The sequence below is a fragment of the Panulirus ornatus genome, chromosome 48 (assembly GCF_036320965.1).
Source record: "Panulirus ornatus isolate Po-2019 chromosome 48, ASM3632096v1, whole genome shotgun sequence".
NCBI classification, from domain to species: Eukaryota; Metazoa; Arthropoda; class Malacostraca; order Decapoda; family Palinuridae; genus Panulirus; species Panulirus ornatus.
Window position 1 is genome coordinate 20,853,951 of NC_092271.1, and position 17,727 is coordinate 20,871,677.

Consider the following 17,727-nt stretch of genomic DNA (forward strand, 5'->3'; position numbering starts at 1 on the left):
GAGAGAGAGAGAGAGAGAGAGAGAGAGAGAGAGAGAGAGAGAGAGAGAGAGGAACGCGGCCAGAGAGACGAGAGACGAGCAAAGGCCCGGCAATTTGACGTTAAAGGTAGATGTGGTAAACGAAGACGAGGAGGAGGAGGAGGAGGAGGAGGAGGAGGAGGAGGAGGAGGAGGAGGAGGAGGAGGAGCAGCAGCAGCAGCAGCAGCAGCCGCCACGGTAGACAAAAACCAGAAGCAACGTTTGCACTCTCACTGAGAGAGCGCGTTGGTATAGTGTTGACAAGGGTCCGGGAGCGACCTCTAACAGTCCTCCGGCAGACGCTGTTGCGAACCCTGTGGCCTTCATGCGCAAGGTCTGGGCTAGAGCGCTCCTCTGCACTGGGTGAGGCTGAGGGCGGGCGATCCCTCGTGGCTTCATGATAAAGATATGCCATTGTTTGCACACCCTCACTCACTCACTCGCTCTGTGGAACCCAAAATATATGGCGTGAACTTTCTCTCTCTTCAACGTGTCGACGAGGGAGTGGAAAATATCTTTTCCTATTAAAAACTTTGCCTCGACTTAGCAAAGATGAGATGAAAATATATGTTGCTCTTATATACTTTCCAGTAGCTATAAAAAATGGATATCGAGATGAAAACATATGCTACTCTTATATACTTTCCTATAACTATCATCATGGATATCACTTTATAAACTTTTCAACAACTATAAAGATATATGCAGTAGTTATATACTTTCCTACAATAATGAAAATACATCTGACTGTATAAACTTTCAATCATGAGAGTATAAGTTGCTGTTATATACTTTGCTTTACATATAAAATATACGTTGTCACTACCACTGCTTCACCTTCCCAGCCAGGAAACGAATATATATATATATATATATATATATATATATATATATATATATATATATATATATATATATATATATATATATATATATATATATATATATCATCGTCATCTTTTCAGTTATACTTTTCTTCAACTCACTGACAAAATGAGAGAAAAATATAATGATAGTAAAAGCAAGGAGGAGTAATGTCTTGTTATGGGCCAGGTTTCTTAGATCATCTTTTTCATTTGTTGTCTGGAAGTGTTTCATCAACCCTTCTTCTCCCCTGATGATTCTCATGTCTTCTGTTTTTCCTTTTCCAGACATGAAGGAGAGAAGCAGCCGGTAGCTACGTGGGTCTTCTCTAGTGGCTGAGGTGAGTGTGTGTGTTGAGAGTAATGAGAAGTTCCTTATATTAAAGCAAGGCGGCTGCTTCAAGGGGGCAGGTGTGAGTGAAGTGCCTTCTGTCCTTGTTTCTCATTTGATTTCTTCGTTCTCGTTCACGTTGTGGGCAGAGCGAAGATGGAGGACGCAGCTGGTACACATTTCCCTACAGCTTCGTTTTTCCTTGCTTGATAAACCCCGTTCTCGCCAGCCACAAGACCCCCATCTTCTCCAGCCCCTACAAACATTCCCTCAGTTAAAGTTCCAAACCTCCATCCTGTCTCGTTCCACAGCCCCATCTTTTCTAGCCCCATAACACCGTCTTCTCTAGCCCCATAACCCCATACTCTCTAGCCCCACAACCCCATCTTCTCTAAATACCCCACCACCCTAGTCTTCTCTAAAACCCCACAAACCTTCTGTTTTGTCCTCCACAACCCTACCTTTTCCAGACCCTGTACACAACCCTGACATTACCATACCCACACCCTAGTTACTTCACCCTCTGATAACACCTAACCATTTCACGACAGGCTATATACACGGCAGGAGAATATCACGCATATCCAAAATGGTTACAAGGCCAAAGATGGAAAGAAAACGAATGCAGATTTACAGACAAGAGGAAATAAGATAGCACAAATAATGCGGTAATTTCCTTGCAGACCTTAATACTGTCAAAGCGACAGAGAACCTAGTCGGGCAGGAACCCAGGCCTCAGACTTCCGCTTAGGCCTTTATCCTACACAGAGCCGACGTCATACGTTACAAATTAGTCACATTAGTAACGGGATAACAGGAGAATCCAACGGGGGAGTCGCGGCAGCTGTCTTAAAGTAATTAGGAGCGAAACAAAGACGCGTCTCATCAATTAAGACCAGAGATCGAAAGCCAGAAACAGACGGGGAAGTGGGCTGACGGTGCGCCTCCACCCCCTGACAGACGGGAAGGTGGGGTGATGGTGCGCCTCCACCCCCTGACAGACGGGAAGGTGGGGTGATGGTGTTGCTCCATCCCCTGACAGACAGGAAGGTGGGGTGATGGTGCGCCTCCACCCCCCGACAGACGGGAAGGTGGGGTGATGGTGCTCCTCCACCCCCTGATAGACGGGAAGGTGGGGTGATGGTGCGCCTCCACCCCCTGACAGACGGGAAGGTGGGGTGATGGTGCGCCTCCACCCCCTGACAGACGGGAAGGTGGGGTGATGGTGTTGCTCCATCCCCTGACAGACGGGAAGGTGGGGTGATGGTGCTCCTCCACCCCCTGATAGACGGGAAGGTGGGGTGAAGGTTCTCATCCACCCCCTGACAGACGGGAGGTGGGGCGAAATATCTCACCCCACCCCTTGACAGACAGGAAGCTGGAGTGGAAGTCTCATCTCCCTCCCCTGACAGTCGGGGAGCTGAGGTGACGGTTTTTATCTCCCCTAGTATATGGGGAACTAGGATGAAAGTTCTCATCTTCCCCTGACAGCTCAGAAAAGGTCATTCATAGTGTAATGTGTTTGTCCTGTAGCGCCACACACACACACACACACACACACACACACCACACACACACACACACACGACGGAAGTTTGTATCGCCAAAAGATGAAGAAAATGGTAATGAAGAGTGGCATTCACAGACATCTGAAGTGGCGAAGGAGATAGTGGACGACCACTCTCGCAAATTGTAAAGGTATCGCGTCTGTTTCCTGGGAAAAAAAAAAAAAATATAAACACTCACGGGGAATTGTGTTATACTGAATGTCTACTTCAACAGCTCCTGCCATCTATCAGCGTATAGTTCTTTCCCTATATGGATAATCATATGAGGAAGTCAGCACGTAAACTTTTATGTTTTGCTTCTGGGAACATTTCCAGTCACAGAGATGCGATTTCACAAAGACCGACGCGTTGGATGCTATCGGTGCATTGTGGTGAACACAGCCTCGCTACCCACGTTGCTAAGAGGTAGTACGCATACCGGGGTTAGAGGAAGGCCGGTGTGTGTGTGTGTGTGTGTGTGTGTGTGTGTGTATGGAGGAATAGGTCCAGCGTGAGAGAAGCCTTTAAGATGCGTCCCTGACACACAAGAGGTGCCCCCCTCGAGTTAAGGGTCCTCATCGTTTGCTGGGAAAGTCTCTGCCTTAATCCAGTGACATCTTTTCCTCCACAAAGTTCACAGAGACATACTCACGAGACACACGACTCGTGCATCAACCACATGCCAACCTCAACCACTAATCAGGTGAGGCATGAAAAACCTGAATGACTTGGACCTTGGGTCTGTGAGGCCTGTGTATCCATGTCACAAAATCCATCCAAAAACATTTCCCTTCACTCTGAGTGACTCAGGGTAATCAAAAGCTTCAAAATATCTCCTACAAGAGGCCATGACAACATATCAAACTATCACATAAAATACTCCAGTCCAGTAGTAACCCCAAGTACTTGAATACGTCTTCAACCAATCCTGGCAATACAATAAAATCCCTTATGTCTAGAAAGTTACCAACATAATTCCACTTCTTAAACTCGCCCAACATCCCCTCCTCCTATTGCTTCATAATATGGCTTTAGTCCCAACCACCCAGCCGCCACACGACACACAGACCTCACACAACAAATCCTTGTCGGTTTCAACCTACCCCAACCCTCGTCCCACACAACATCAGTGGCGGCAGACATCAACAAAGCATTTGACACTAGAACCCGACACATCCTCACACGCAAGATACTTGACACTAGCCTAAGCGACAATAAGAAAATGTAGTTGGCCATATCTACAGCCAGCAGCTTTGGTAAAGTCACTCACCACAGTGGCTTCAACTCTAAAACATTTTAAGTTATATTCTGGAGTTCCCCAAGATGATGCTCTTTCTCCAACTTTCTTCAATTTCTTCTTCCATGACCTTCCACTACCACCAGCAAATCTCACTGTAAAAAAAACCTCTCTCAGACAAACGATGTCGAAGTTAATGACACCACACGAACCCAAACTGCAACCCAACACATCGCAAACACGAACACAAAAGGAAGTATAGAACCAAACGCCTTCAGAACTCTAACTGCATCCTAACCACATCCCACGAAAACTACATTATTCAACCATGTTTCAAGACCCTTCATGCTCTAGAATTCTCCCCACAGAGACGCGCGCACACACACACACACACAACATAACTACAACATAAGTACCTTCCGATGGACGTAGACGGTTTCCTGAACGGTGGCTGAGCCCAAAAGGAGAATTAAGGGACTTCCGGGGCAGGATTTACATAATTAGCGCACCAGTAATAAAACAGTTTGTTGCTAATTACACGCCTTTGCATTCCTTTGTACTTTCATCCTTTTAATGTCTCTTTCATCTTCTCATTCACATTTATATTCATTTCCTTCCCTCTTTCCTTATCATGGTAAGATTTCTTGTCACAATCTTCTTTACGTCTTTTTCATATCGTCTTACTCAAGCGCAAACACTTTTACTATCTTTACCATTGCTTTATTCACCAGCTATCCCTCTTTCTCCTCCTCCTCCTCCTCCTCATCCTCCTCCTCCTCCACTCCTCCTCCTCATCTTCTTCTTCTCCCCTCACACCTCCTCATGTCTTTAAATCCTACATTCCACAACAGTTCCTTCTCTGTTATCATCCATATCATCATATCTTGCTATTAGTCCATACATTCTTCTCTCCGTAGATCATCAACCCATCATCTGTATTCCTGCAACTCGTACTTCAGTTTTCTTGCAGGACCTACCCTCCTGCCGTGCATTCTTGCCCACCAACCTATTTTTTTTCTTCTTCTTCCATACAAGAGTCAAATATTTTGTCCCTGATTGTTCGCAGCGGTGAGTTATTATGTAACGTGAGGGGGAGGAGGAACATGCTAAGCTTTAGCGTAACTTGATTTAGTGTTGTATCGGAGGAATGAGAGTTGGGACGCCACGCCAGCGTTAACCTTTTTATACCACGTCACGCTGATGCAACGCGGAGCGGCGACGCAGGCCTGGAAACCGACGCGCTCAACGGCATTGGCGCGCTCCAGTGTGCGTAAGGCCAAGCCACACACACACACACAAGCCTATCATACAGGCTAAAGGACCGAGCCTCCGCCGCGAGCGTGTAATAGCTATAAGGCACCTGTTGTGTACACTAGTTTATCTGGGCTTAATAGCATCAACCCAATCATTAGCTGGGAGACAGAACGCTCGAATCTCGCTCCTGAAGGTGACCTCTCAATACTACTTACTCTCTCTCTCTCTCTCTCTCTCTCTCTCTCTCTCTCTCTTTCGTGGTTACACCCACCGCCAGGTCTCATGTGAGCCACTGCAGGCGCTGATGGCAAGGCACAGAGCAAACCTGTGTATAAAGTCAGCCCACAAAATGCGCTGTGCGTTCCTCTGTATTTCACTCCGGACATCAACTCTCTTTCCCTTGTTTATCCAATTCATCCGCTCTGTCACTGGCCTCACTCTCGCCTCCCTTCCCCTCCACAGTCTGCTTCATCATCACAAACTTCTTCTTCTCAGCGGCAAGTTGGTAACAATGGCGAAAATCCCGGTAATGATAATGGCACGGGAACGCTACATGCCTGGAATAACACCATTTTGCTCCGCCCGGCTTAAAGTCGCTTGGTTTCCAGTTGGCTCGACTCTGGCACGGCCTGGGTTGGAGGAGCTTGGGTTGAGGTCCTTCTGCCTAACTTAACCTTGGGTTTGACGGTGGAGTGGCAGACGGTAGATCAGTTGACGGTGGAGTGGCAGACGGTAGATCAGTTGACGGCGGAGTGGGAGATGGTAGATTAGTTGACGGTGGAGTGGGAGATGGTAGATCAGTTGACGGTGGAGTGGCAGACGGTAGATCAGTTGACGGTGGAGTGGCAGACGGTAGATCAGTTGACGGTGGAGTGGGAGATGGTAGATAAGTTGACGGTGGAGTAGGAGATGGTAGATCAGTTGACGGTGGAGTGGGAGACGGTAGATTAGCTGATGGTGGAGTGGTAGACGGTAGACTAGTCGATGGTAAACTGGTCGACAGTAAACTGGTTAACAGTAAAAGTGAAAAACAGTAACATGGTAGATTAGTAAACTGGCAGACAGTAAACTGTTCGGCAGTAAACTAGTCGACAGTAAACTGGTAGACATTAAACTAGTCGACAGAAAACTAGAAGACAGTATAGTAGTGGGCAAAAAACGGTAGACAGTAAATTAATAGACAGTAAACAGGCAAACAGCGTACTAGTCGACAGTAAACAGGCAAACAGCGTACTAGTCGACATAAAACAGGTAAAAGCATTACACTAGTCGACAGTAAACAGGTAAAAACATTACACTAGTCGACAGTAAACAGGTAAAAGCATTACACTAGTCGACAGTAAACAGTTAAAAACATTACGCTAGTCGACAGTAAACAGGTAAAAACATTACGCTAGTCGACAGTAAACAGGTAAAAACATTACGCTAGTCGACAGTCAATACACTACTCGACATTTAACTGCTGGACGATGATTTCGAACACAGTCTGAAAATTCCGACCTCATATTTTTCAATATGTCCAAACGTGTTTATCCTGTGGAGAAAAAGAAAAATACACACACACACACACACACACACACACACACACACACACACACCAACCGCCCGACACTATCTTTGAGGAAATGCTTTATGTAAACGTGTATTCAAATCAAGTACATGGTTACAGTGACACCTACCGCTCGAAAATAGAATGAATTCAAGGAAGAGGGAGGGAGGGAGGGACGGGCCCGGCATACCCACGCCAAACAATACAGCAGACGTGGAATTTCATCTGGGATTCTGGTAATATTCTCTGCCCTTTCATAACTCCGGGATGTCTCAAGCCACGAGAGAGAGAGAGAGAGAGAGAGAGAGAGAGAGAGAGAGAGAGAGAGAGAGAGAGAGAAACACATCCATCCCATACATACATACACACGTACGTATATGTAGGGATATTTACACACACACACACACACACACCACACACACACACACACACACACACACACACACAACACACACACACACACACACACATTTACGAAAACACAGTAACGTACAAGTTCAAACATGCACATAACGAACAAACACACCAACTAACAAACCAAACAATTAACAAGTGAACTAACAAGCACAGACACAGATAAGCAAAAACATCAAACATGCATCCAACCACACTGAGCTCGAGTCCCCAGTAATGCAGTGCTTCGACATACAACCCACTTAATCTCTCGGGGCCCCAGGCTCGAATCCCGGTGTCAAGCGAAATAAGTGGCTGCTGCTCCGTAACACGTAAGATCCTCATCATGATTAAGTGCGAAATATCTGAGCATGCGATATACACATGACCGGCGATCTGTGCTCGTGGCGTGCATACTGAGGACGTAAACTACCCCTTAACTTGACATTCGCTCACATCATCAATGCCAAATACGACTATACCATCTACAGTGGGTTTTAACACCATTTACAGAGTGCGTTTACCCTATACCATTTACAGTGTATGTTTACACTCAAAAGGTCTTGAGTCATGTCTTATTTACGACGTTTTTTTTACAGATATAATTGTATAGACTCACTGTAAAATGTATACTGTCTTCAACAATGTTCACCCTACATATCACTGGCTGGTCGACCAATAGGAACCAGCTTAGCTGTTGTGTGTGTGTGTGTGTGTGTGTGTGTGTGTGTGTGTGTGTGTGTCGGTAAACATACGCTTAATAAATGGTATATATACAAAGCAGAGAGACGGGACAACACGAACGAAAACTCTCTGTAACAGACAAACAATACTCACAAACAGTAATCAAAACACGAGTAGTGAGGAACCAACACACAGGGAGTGAGGAACCAACACACAGGGAGTGAGGCAGTGAGGAACCAACACACAGGGAGTGAGGTGGTGAGGAATCAACACACAGGGAGTGAGGTACCAACACACAGAGAGTGAGGTGATGAGGAACCAACATACAGGGAGTGAGGAGGAGAGATGTGGCCAGGTGGACATTCCTCCCTCATTTTTAAGGGGGAGGGAGGAGGACCAGAGTGACCGGATCCCATTATGTGGAGGACGCAGGGTTCTTTCACCCGTGGCTGCCTGTGGACGGTGAGCCTAGAGTGCGTGTGTGGGCAGCCCAGGTGAAAAGGAGGAGGAGGAGGAGGAGGCAAAACAAAGTGAGGTGGTGATGGAGTCCCCCCCCCTTTCTGCTGGCCTAATGTTCGTAACAAAGGAATGGGCTCCTTCACTACGTCAGCCCAAAGGCCAGTACACCCATTAGTAGGGTCTAATTAGCCTTCTAAACTCGGGTTCCAGGGTTTGTCCGTTCTGGCCTGGGTAAACCTATCGGGTCTGTGGCGGCTTTCTGCTTCGCTGTCCCGTCTCCATCCGTGTATATTTGGGTTACGGAATTCTATCACCGTTCTCCTCCTGTGATGAAGGACTGTCTCGAGTGTTACCTGGCCCTCCTCCCCACGTACGTCCAAAGCAGAAAGCTGATCTACTGATCAACAAAGAGAAGACTAATTAAAATCTCTATCTTACACGAAACACCCGAGAATATGTATCTCACACGATTCTTTTCAATTCCCACTCTTACTCCTTCTGCGGGAAGCGCCACGCGCTAGCCCAGCCTCAAGGCAATATCTCTACACAGGCAAGAGAAAGGTCGAGAGAAATACAGGGGACCTAACGAGTTTAAAACTCTCTCCCCACATTGTACAAATGGCCAATTACCATTTGAAAACCCGTAAACCAGCCGGGTATAATGAATCGCTCCGTCACACGATGTGGCGTCCTGGTACAAAGGACCTGCCACGTTCTTGATTAGAGATCACGTGCTGGTGGGGTGATCCACCCCCTCCACTTCTCCGTCATCCTCCCGTCTGTGCCTCTCCACCGAAAGGGGATATTGGTGGCTCTCGACTTCACGTGCGTTTGTCTACTACACTTTCCTGCCTTCGGCGTGTCACTCTCTCTCTCTCTCTCTCTCTCTCTCTCTCTCTCTCTCTCTCTCTCGCTCTCTCTCTCTCGTACACGACCCCTTCCTCACCTGCAGACCGATCTATTCATTCATTCTCGCACCGACGACTCCACCCTTACCTACATGCCTCATAACCACACACTCTCCTCCCTCCGCCATCTAACCCACTTTACACTCTCTCTCTCTCTCTCTCTCTCTCTCTCTCTCTCTCTCTCTCTCTCTCTCTCTCTCTCTCTCTCTCTCTCTCTCTCTCTCTCTCTCTCACCCCACCCCCGCCCCCCCTTGCACTGATCACACGCATTCTCTCGTCTTAAGGATGGGGACGCAATAACCTGGTTCATGTCGACGATGCAAAATCTAAATCTACATCGATACATCTCTTCCTAAACATATAATCTTTTCTTACGATCAAATGTCAAAACATCCCAGTTTCTTACGATCAAATTCCAAAAAATCCCAGTTTCTTACGATCAGATTCCAAAACATCCTAGTTTCTTACGATCAAATTCCAAAACATCCCACAAAAACATCCCAAAACATTAGTAAGGTCAGCGTTATCATGTCCTCCACACTCTGTCCTGCAAACTGCGCTGAATGAACATTATATCATGTACTTTCTAAAAGCCAAATGTGTTGCATAGGTTCCGATTTTCTTTTGTTTTTCGTGTGAGAAGTTATTCTGTATCTATAGAGGCTTGACTGACCCTAGTAAGGAGTGTTGCTCTTCCATATTCTCTCCCTTGCCTAAATCTAAATGGGTTGCGCTCCAGGAATATGTCACATGTAACACTCCGTTACGTACTGTGTTCCATAGTGCAACATCCCCATCACATATTGTGTTCTATAGTGCAACATCCCATCACCTGTAACACATATTGTGTTCCAGAGTAGTGTTGCACAATACATCACACGTGACCTTCATCCCGCAGTTTTCTAATTAAAGTAATTAATTGTTGTTCGACATGCAATATGACAATCATTATTTTTTTTCTATTCTGTCAATTAAAATTTGTTGTTGGGGGGGTGGGGAATGGTTGGTGGGGTCACACACACACACACACATACACACACACACACACATACACACACACACACACACACATGGCGCAGGTGCCAGGGATCCTCTCCCTTTGTCACCAGATGAATTAGCTAATTTGACACAGAAGATTAAATATTTTGAAATATTTCCCACATCATCGGCTAATACAAATGGAACAAAGGTGGCAATAACAAGTACAGGAAAACATAGCTTTGGTCTGGGTAAAGTGGGCAAAATGGTGTGTGTGTGTGTGTGTGTGTGTGTGTGTGTGTGTGTGTGTGTGTGTGTGTGATGGTGTGTGTGTGTGTGTGGCGTATGAAGCGGGAGTCACGACCATGACCACCTCCTCCTCACTCCCCCCAACGGGGAAATTAATACCTAATTGTCTGTGCTATATTCAGGGAGATCGTCTGTCCATTCTGAAGCCCGTCTTTTGAAAAGAACCCGATTTGGATTTTCATAATGCTGGTGGTACTACCTCGATACCTATCACTGAGGACGTAAGGTCTGTGTGGTGTGGTGGGATGCTCTGACCGAGAGTCCTGCTGCCGCCCTTGGCTGGTTTTGACCACGGTCGTTGTCACTGGAGGCGGCAGTAGCATCAGGTCCTACAGGGACACGAGGATGGGAGGCTGGAAGACCTATGGTCACATGACGCCAAGACCCGTGCAACAGTTTTCGACCTGTAGGAGGGAAGTGGTTACCCACCACCCACCTCCATCACCCTCAATGTTACCTCTTTATTGTGTGTGTGTGTGTGTGTGTGTGTGTGTGTGTCTGCTCCTCACACACTACCTCACACCCCTCCATCCTCGGGTTACGATGCGTTCATCCTCCACCCTGACCCTCCCAAACTCACCATGTGAAAGGAGAACGCTTGACCCACCATCAGCAGGAAAATCCATCTTGGGCCTACGCGTTTATTGTCCACCGTAAATCCTCCCCAAAAACTAAAAAAAAAAAATCGTCTCGCGTGACGATGTAAGAGACATGAAAAAAAAAAAAAACTACATATTTACCAATGAATATAACACGAGTCCAGTCGTCCACGGGATAACACTATCTACAATCAGTGGTGAAATTTCATTTGATTTAGCAATGCGAATACAAACACGTAACCCCCCCAACCGTATTCAGAGAAGTTTCACAAGTCTCGTCTTTATCATTTTGTGTCGTGCATCGGCCGTATGAATTCGAAATGCTATGTTCAGACCAGCGCAAGAGCTTGGGGGTGCATCAGGCTGGCTGCCGCAGGAGGCCTGGCGTGGGTTATGTCCACCTGATATGAGGGAACTCTTACATGCACAATGGTATTTCGTAATGTTCCGAGAATGCTATTGTCTCCGTACTAACACCGCTTTTGTTTACACTCGTCAGCGTATGTGTGTGTGTGTGTGTGTGTGTGTGTGTGAATCTAATACGAAAAATTACAACGAATTTCGAACACGTCTTACAAGTTAACAGAGCAAAAGAGAATTCTTATGGTTCTGGTACGTCGAAAGACAAGGTTAAGATTACATCCATTACGAAGTTATTCGTATACTACACACACACACACACACACACATGCACCACCACAACCTCACGAGCGGCTGGCTTCTCCTCCGCCACCATCAGTTTTTCTTTGGCCCTGTGCAGGTTACCAGGTCAGGGAAGGACGTGTACAGTGGACACAGGACCTCAATCAAGAGGTTAAGGTATATCAAAGCCTCACCTAAACTTCTTCGTGTCTACAACCTCCGCCACGCGAGAGAAAACGACTCGTACGAGAATACGTGGCCAGGAAGTTATGAGTGTCTGGGATATCCAGCAAGCGAAACAAAGACCTCTAAAAATTTCCCTATCAGGCCAGCCAAAGGAACTTATCGAGGTATCCAGCTTACGAACCAAAAGCTTTAGAAAGATCTCTCCCCGTCGTATCAAAACATCTAAAAGCTTTAGTAGAAACACGAAAATTATGAAAAAAAGGGGGGTTCGATATTCATGAATATCATGTTCAATGTACGGTGAAAGTGGACACAAAACTAACGAAAGAGATTGGTGATACAGCACCGCTCGGACACACACACACTCACACATACACATATACACACACACACACATCATACACACACACTCTCTCACCCACACACTCACACTGCCCACACACCCACACACACACACACACACTCACCCACACACTCACCTTCCCGCTCGAACGAGGCGCCTAATTGAAGCACTCTTGATAAAAACAGCAAAAAAAAAAAGCAATATTTGTTTGGCCAGTATTGACAAAAAAATATTAGATATTTTGTTTTGATTTCTGTTCATCCCAGGCAATGATTTTCAACTGATAACAGATTACCGTACACCCCGCTTCTATTGCAATGTGCAATATCCGCGGGCACGCCACAAAACGACCCCCCTAACTTCACACAAAAGCATTGATAAAAGCTTGATGTTATCAGTTATCAAAACTGTCAACCATATCATTTCTACGCTGTACCACGTAGTACTGCGCTACACCTCCTGTACCCCACTCACCGATACGTATAGTCCTAGATTACAACAGATTACAACACACTATACATAACTATACATAATGCAACACTCGACCAACACTTCGTGCTCAAGTGTCGCACCGTCGTGCTCAAGTGTCACATCGCAGTGCTCAAGGGTCGTACCGTCGTGCTCAAGGGTCGCACCGTCGTGCTCAGGTGTCACATCGCAGTGCTCAAGGTCGCACCGTCGTGCTCAATGGTCGCACCGTCGTGCTCAAGTGTCGCACCGTCGTGCTCAAGTGTCGCACCGTCGTGCTCAAGTGTCGCGCCGTCGTACTCAAGTGTCGCGCCGTCGTGCTCAAGTGTCGCACCGTCGTGCTCAAGGGTCATACCACCGTCTTACGCCCCAGGAGGACCAACATGACACCCAGCACAGGAACATCAAAATCACCTGACTTAGTGAACATGAGGGTGTCACCAGCAGTGAAGATAGGACTCTTTTTGGAAGATAATGCTGATGTGGTAATTAGGTGAGGCTTCCCCCACAGGATACGGCCGTCCTCAGGGATCCATCAACGGTGTTGGTTATCAGGAGAGGCTGTCACGTCCTCAGGACCAGGAGGAGAGTTGGGTAGGGAGGGAGACGGACGACGGAAGGGAGACATGGGAGAAACTCAAGGAAACAGAGAATGAAAATGCATAGAAAACAGGAAGATAGAGGGAGGAAAAAGAGAGAAAGAAAAAGAAGAGAGACAGAAAACAGGAAGATAGAGGGAGGAAAAAGAGATAAAGAAAAAGAAGAGAGACAGAGAAGGGGGGGGGCAATTGGCGACTGCTCTCTCTCTCTCTCTCTCTCTCTCTCTCTCTCTCTCTCTCTCTCTCTCTCTCTCTCTCTCTCTCTCTCCTTTAGGCTGACGAACCTGAGGGCATCTGTCTGAGAATTCAAAGACCCTGAACACACGCCAACAATGTATTTTATATCTGGCCCTTGGGAGGAAGGGCACAGGTCCACACACACACACACACACACACACACACACACACTGAAGATTAATTACCGTAGCCAGCCAGGTTCGCCAGGTCTCTGTCCACCACGAGCTAACTGTCACACTGACGATCCGTCTACCGTGGTGAAGTAACCACATAATCTTGTCCAAGAATTTAACCTTCTATCATTAAAATATTTCCATAATCTATAGAGAATTTGAATTTCTGTCATTAAAGGTCTACGGTATAACATACCCACGTTTCATATATAAATGAATTATCGCATGAAACGCGCATTTACACAGGACAGTCTTTGCACTTCAGGTATAGGACTCGAACCGCTACCCCGTCTGGCAGCAATCAGGGCGCTTATCAACGCAGCCTCTGGTTTCCATAACAGAGAACCGGCTATTCGATCACAAGTAATCGAATGTCTCTTTCTACATACACAGGCAACGAGACTGCTAGAACCCAGTTCCCGTCAGACACATGGTAACCAGAAGTAACGCTTTTCCGATCCCTCACCATCAACAAGGAAATATACGAGCATGAAACAGTGCTTGAACGAACACTAACATCGTAGGATTCGAACCGCTGCCATTTGTTTTCACACCCTTCGAAGAAGAAGGATTCGAATCCTTTCCACTTGTTTTCACAACGGCATTTTCTTCCATAGCGAAACAGTTACTTAAAAAAAAAAGTTACTGGAATAACTTATAGTTTTTCCCTTTAAATATCCACTGAGACGTGATTCTCTCATCTATATTTGAAAACTTAAAGTGGAATGAGAAATGCATTAAGAATGAGCAGGCGTACATCCGTCTCTATAACTATGTAACATCATCCTTCGTCTCGAAGAACAAGATACGTTGATCAAGCAGTATGTATGTATGTATGTATGTATGTATGTATGTTACGTATGTATGTATGTATGTATGTATGTATGTATGTATGTATGAGCGTACTTTCGTATGTCTTGTGTAAAGTATCCATGAGGACAATTCTTTCTTTTCATCCATATCTTCCATACCACTACTTGTAGGGGGTCTGAAGACTTGTCCATACATTCTTCAGTAACATACCACCATATGAGACCATTAAGTACTTCATGCACGTTCTCTGAAACATTAAGTACTTCATGCATGTTCTCTGAAACATTAAGTACTTCATGCATGTTCTCTGAAACATTAAGTACTTCACGCATGTTCTCTGAAACATTAAGTACTTCATGCATGTTCTCTGATCAAAGTATTAACACGACTGCTACTGGAAATCATGTACTGCATCATTTAGACCAGCGTGACGCCGGAGATCATTCACTGTATAATTCATCAAAGTGTGAAAATGAACATAATTCACTGTGCGATACATTCAACAGTCAGAAGAAAAGATTACCCGGATATATGATTTGTTAACATCACCTCTTCTCAACTTGCTGTCACAAACGCATGAAATATAACACATCCGTTCCCACGAGTCAGAGCTCACACAATCTGCGAAATTCGAGTTCATATTTCACCGAGAGTTAAAGGGGGTCTGGCGGATGCGCCACCTCGCGGGAGCTCTCGACAGCATCAGATGATGTATACCTCCGTGTTGTGTGTGTGTGTCAGTCTTTCAATGGCGGTCGACAACTGACGCACGCCAGTGTGTTGGTGTGAACCCGAGCACCCGTAACGTACACTGTGTACAGAAGCGTCCAAGTACAGCTGCCGGAGTCGTATGCTACACACTGTGTACCACGAGCAATGACGGGGTTGCACGTCTCCACGTCTGCCGTACCCACGTCCCTTACCCTCCCACTGGTAATGGTGGGTGATGCATCCACGTCGTCCCTCTGGCTGAGGATGGTGAAGTACGTGTCTCCATTTCTTCCATCCTTGTCTGCCTTCTTCCCCGTTCCCCCTTACTGGTGGGGTAGCGCCTCTCACGTCCCCCTGGTTGGGGATGACTGGTGTACTCGTCCTCGTCTTCCATCCACTGACAACTATAGCTTGGGTGTGACTTCACGACTATCTATCACGTCCACCTCACTGGAGAGAATCAGATAGTCCCTCCACGTCTCCCAGTCCAAATCCTCTTCAGAGGTGACGACAGACACTCATATAGCTAAGCTATGCGTTTCCGCAAACATATTTAATTGTCTGTCTGTCTGTCTGTCTGTCTGATCATCTAATTGATCGTTCTAATCTACCCATCATCATCGTTCTTCCCCATAAAACTTTAAGAAATGTTCTTTGGTCTGTTCGGAAATGTTACCCAAGTCGCATTCCTGACCCGACGTGGATCAAAAGCCTCTCTCACTATGTAAAATGCAAATCTTGCCTGACAAGACAGAATGTGTCCAGAGTGACCAGACCAGGAAGGGGCTTTGGTCTCTCTCTCTCTCTCTCTCTCTCTCTCTCTCTCTCTCTCTCTCTCTCTCTCTCTCTCTCTCTCTCTCTCTCCTCCCTGGCCAAAGTCTTCCCATCATTAGCCGAGATCCTCTCAGGCAAGCGATTCTTATCTCGCCTGAGCCCAGCAGTAAAGCCTCCGCACTGAAGCAGGTTCTCATTACCCCGCTTCCTGGTGAAGGTCTCGACAAACTGCCTTCATTCTCAGTACATGTGAGAACTTTCTTCTCTCGTCTTCTCCCGTCTTCTTTCTTCTCTCGTCTTCTCTCTCTTCTCTCGTCTTCTTTCTAATCTCGTCTTCTCTCTTCTCTCGTCTTCTCTCGTCTTCTTTCTTCTCTCGTCTTCTCTCTTCTCTCGTCTTCTCTCGTCTTCTTTCTTCTCTCGTCTTCTCTCTTCTCTCGTCTCCTCTCGTCTTCTTTCTTCTCTCGTCTTCTCTCGTCTTCGTCTTCCTCTTCTTCTTAAAGCATACGTAACGTTCTGTGATTTCATGGAGGATGGAACCAAATGCTGAGTGTGACCACAAGCACCCATTCTGCATGTAGTTGTTAGCCTCTATTCGTCATGTGCATCGCCAAGATGAAGTGACACACACACACACACACACACACACACACACACACACACACACACACACAATCCCTGCAGTCATCTATCTCAGGATTTTAGTCCCGAGTCTGTGAGGAGGAATACAAATTAGCTGGGTAAGATAAGTCGAATGGGAGTCTGAGGAGAAGAATGACCTTTGCGGAAGGAGGACAAAGAGATGATCAGCAAGACCAAAAACACCTCAACACCCGCGACCTACTCCCGTAAGTCTCCCTCCACCATCAGACTCATTTTCACCTCCCCCTTTGGGAAACTCATCTTCACTTCACCCTCGACAAACGCATATTCATTACATCCTCGACAAAACTCACTTTCTTTTTTGTGCAGCCTGACCCATCCAGTTCAGGTCAATGGTCATGTCTTTATTAACCTTCCTCTTGGCTACACCCTCACCTACGCTACAACCTCACCTTCACCACACCCTTCATCATCACTACACCCTCTACATCAGCGTCCTACATTGGAGATGTGTTCTTCACCGAGTCAGAATTAAATCCTCTGTTTGTGGGCAAGGCGAAAAAAAAGGACATTCTTCTCTCCCTACCAAGGGTGACGGAGAGATGATGAGGAATATATCCTTACGGAGCGAGCACCTGTGTTGAAGTGGCTTCCAGAGAGGACAGTGACCGCTTGCGACAGGTAGGTCCGTAGCCCGGTACCTGGAAACTCAGGCGCCCAGTCCTACCGGGACGGTGAGTTCCAGGAGTAGACTGCGTCCTCGTTGTGGTCTTTCCAGCGCGTCTCTGATGGTGAAGGACTCGTCACCTCTGGAAGCCCCGGCCAAACATTTCAACACGACTGGTAAACTTTTTCTCTTTCTGTCCTCAGAAAGCCTTTGTCGTACTCCGCTCTTTCTCGAGAAGCAGAGCAGGTTTATTCAACAGAGAGAGAGAGAGAGAGAGAGAGAGAGAGAGAGAGAGAGAGAGAGAGAGAGAGAGAGAGAGAGAGAGAGAGAGAGAGAGAAATAAAATAACAAGGGCGATTCTTTATATTCCAGGAGTTCCTCACAC

The 17,727-nt window shown here is 46.4% G+C and overlaps 1 protein-coding gene across 7 annotated transcripts in view; it reads left to right on the top strand.

Moving 5' to 3' along the window:
- mAChR-A (muscarinic Acetylcholine Receptor, A-type) overlaps positions 1-17,727 on the top strand; it is a 461,181-nt gene that overhangs the window by 326,942 nt on the left and 116,512 nt on the right. For all 7 annotated transcript variants that reach the window (XM_071690083.1, XM_071690085.1, XM_071690087.1 and 4 more), the window contains one exon: positions 1,170-1,222. The gene's annotated coding sequence lies outside the window, so the exon portion shown is untranslated. The remainder of the gene's footprint in view (positions 1-1,169; positions 1,223-17,727) is intronic.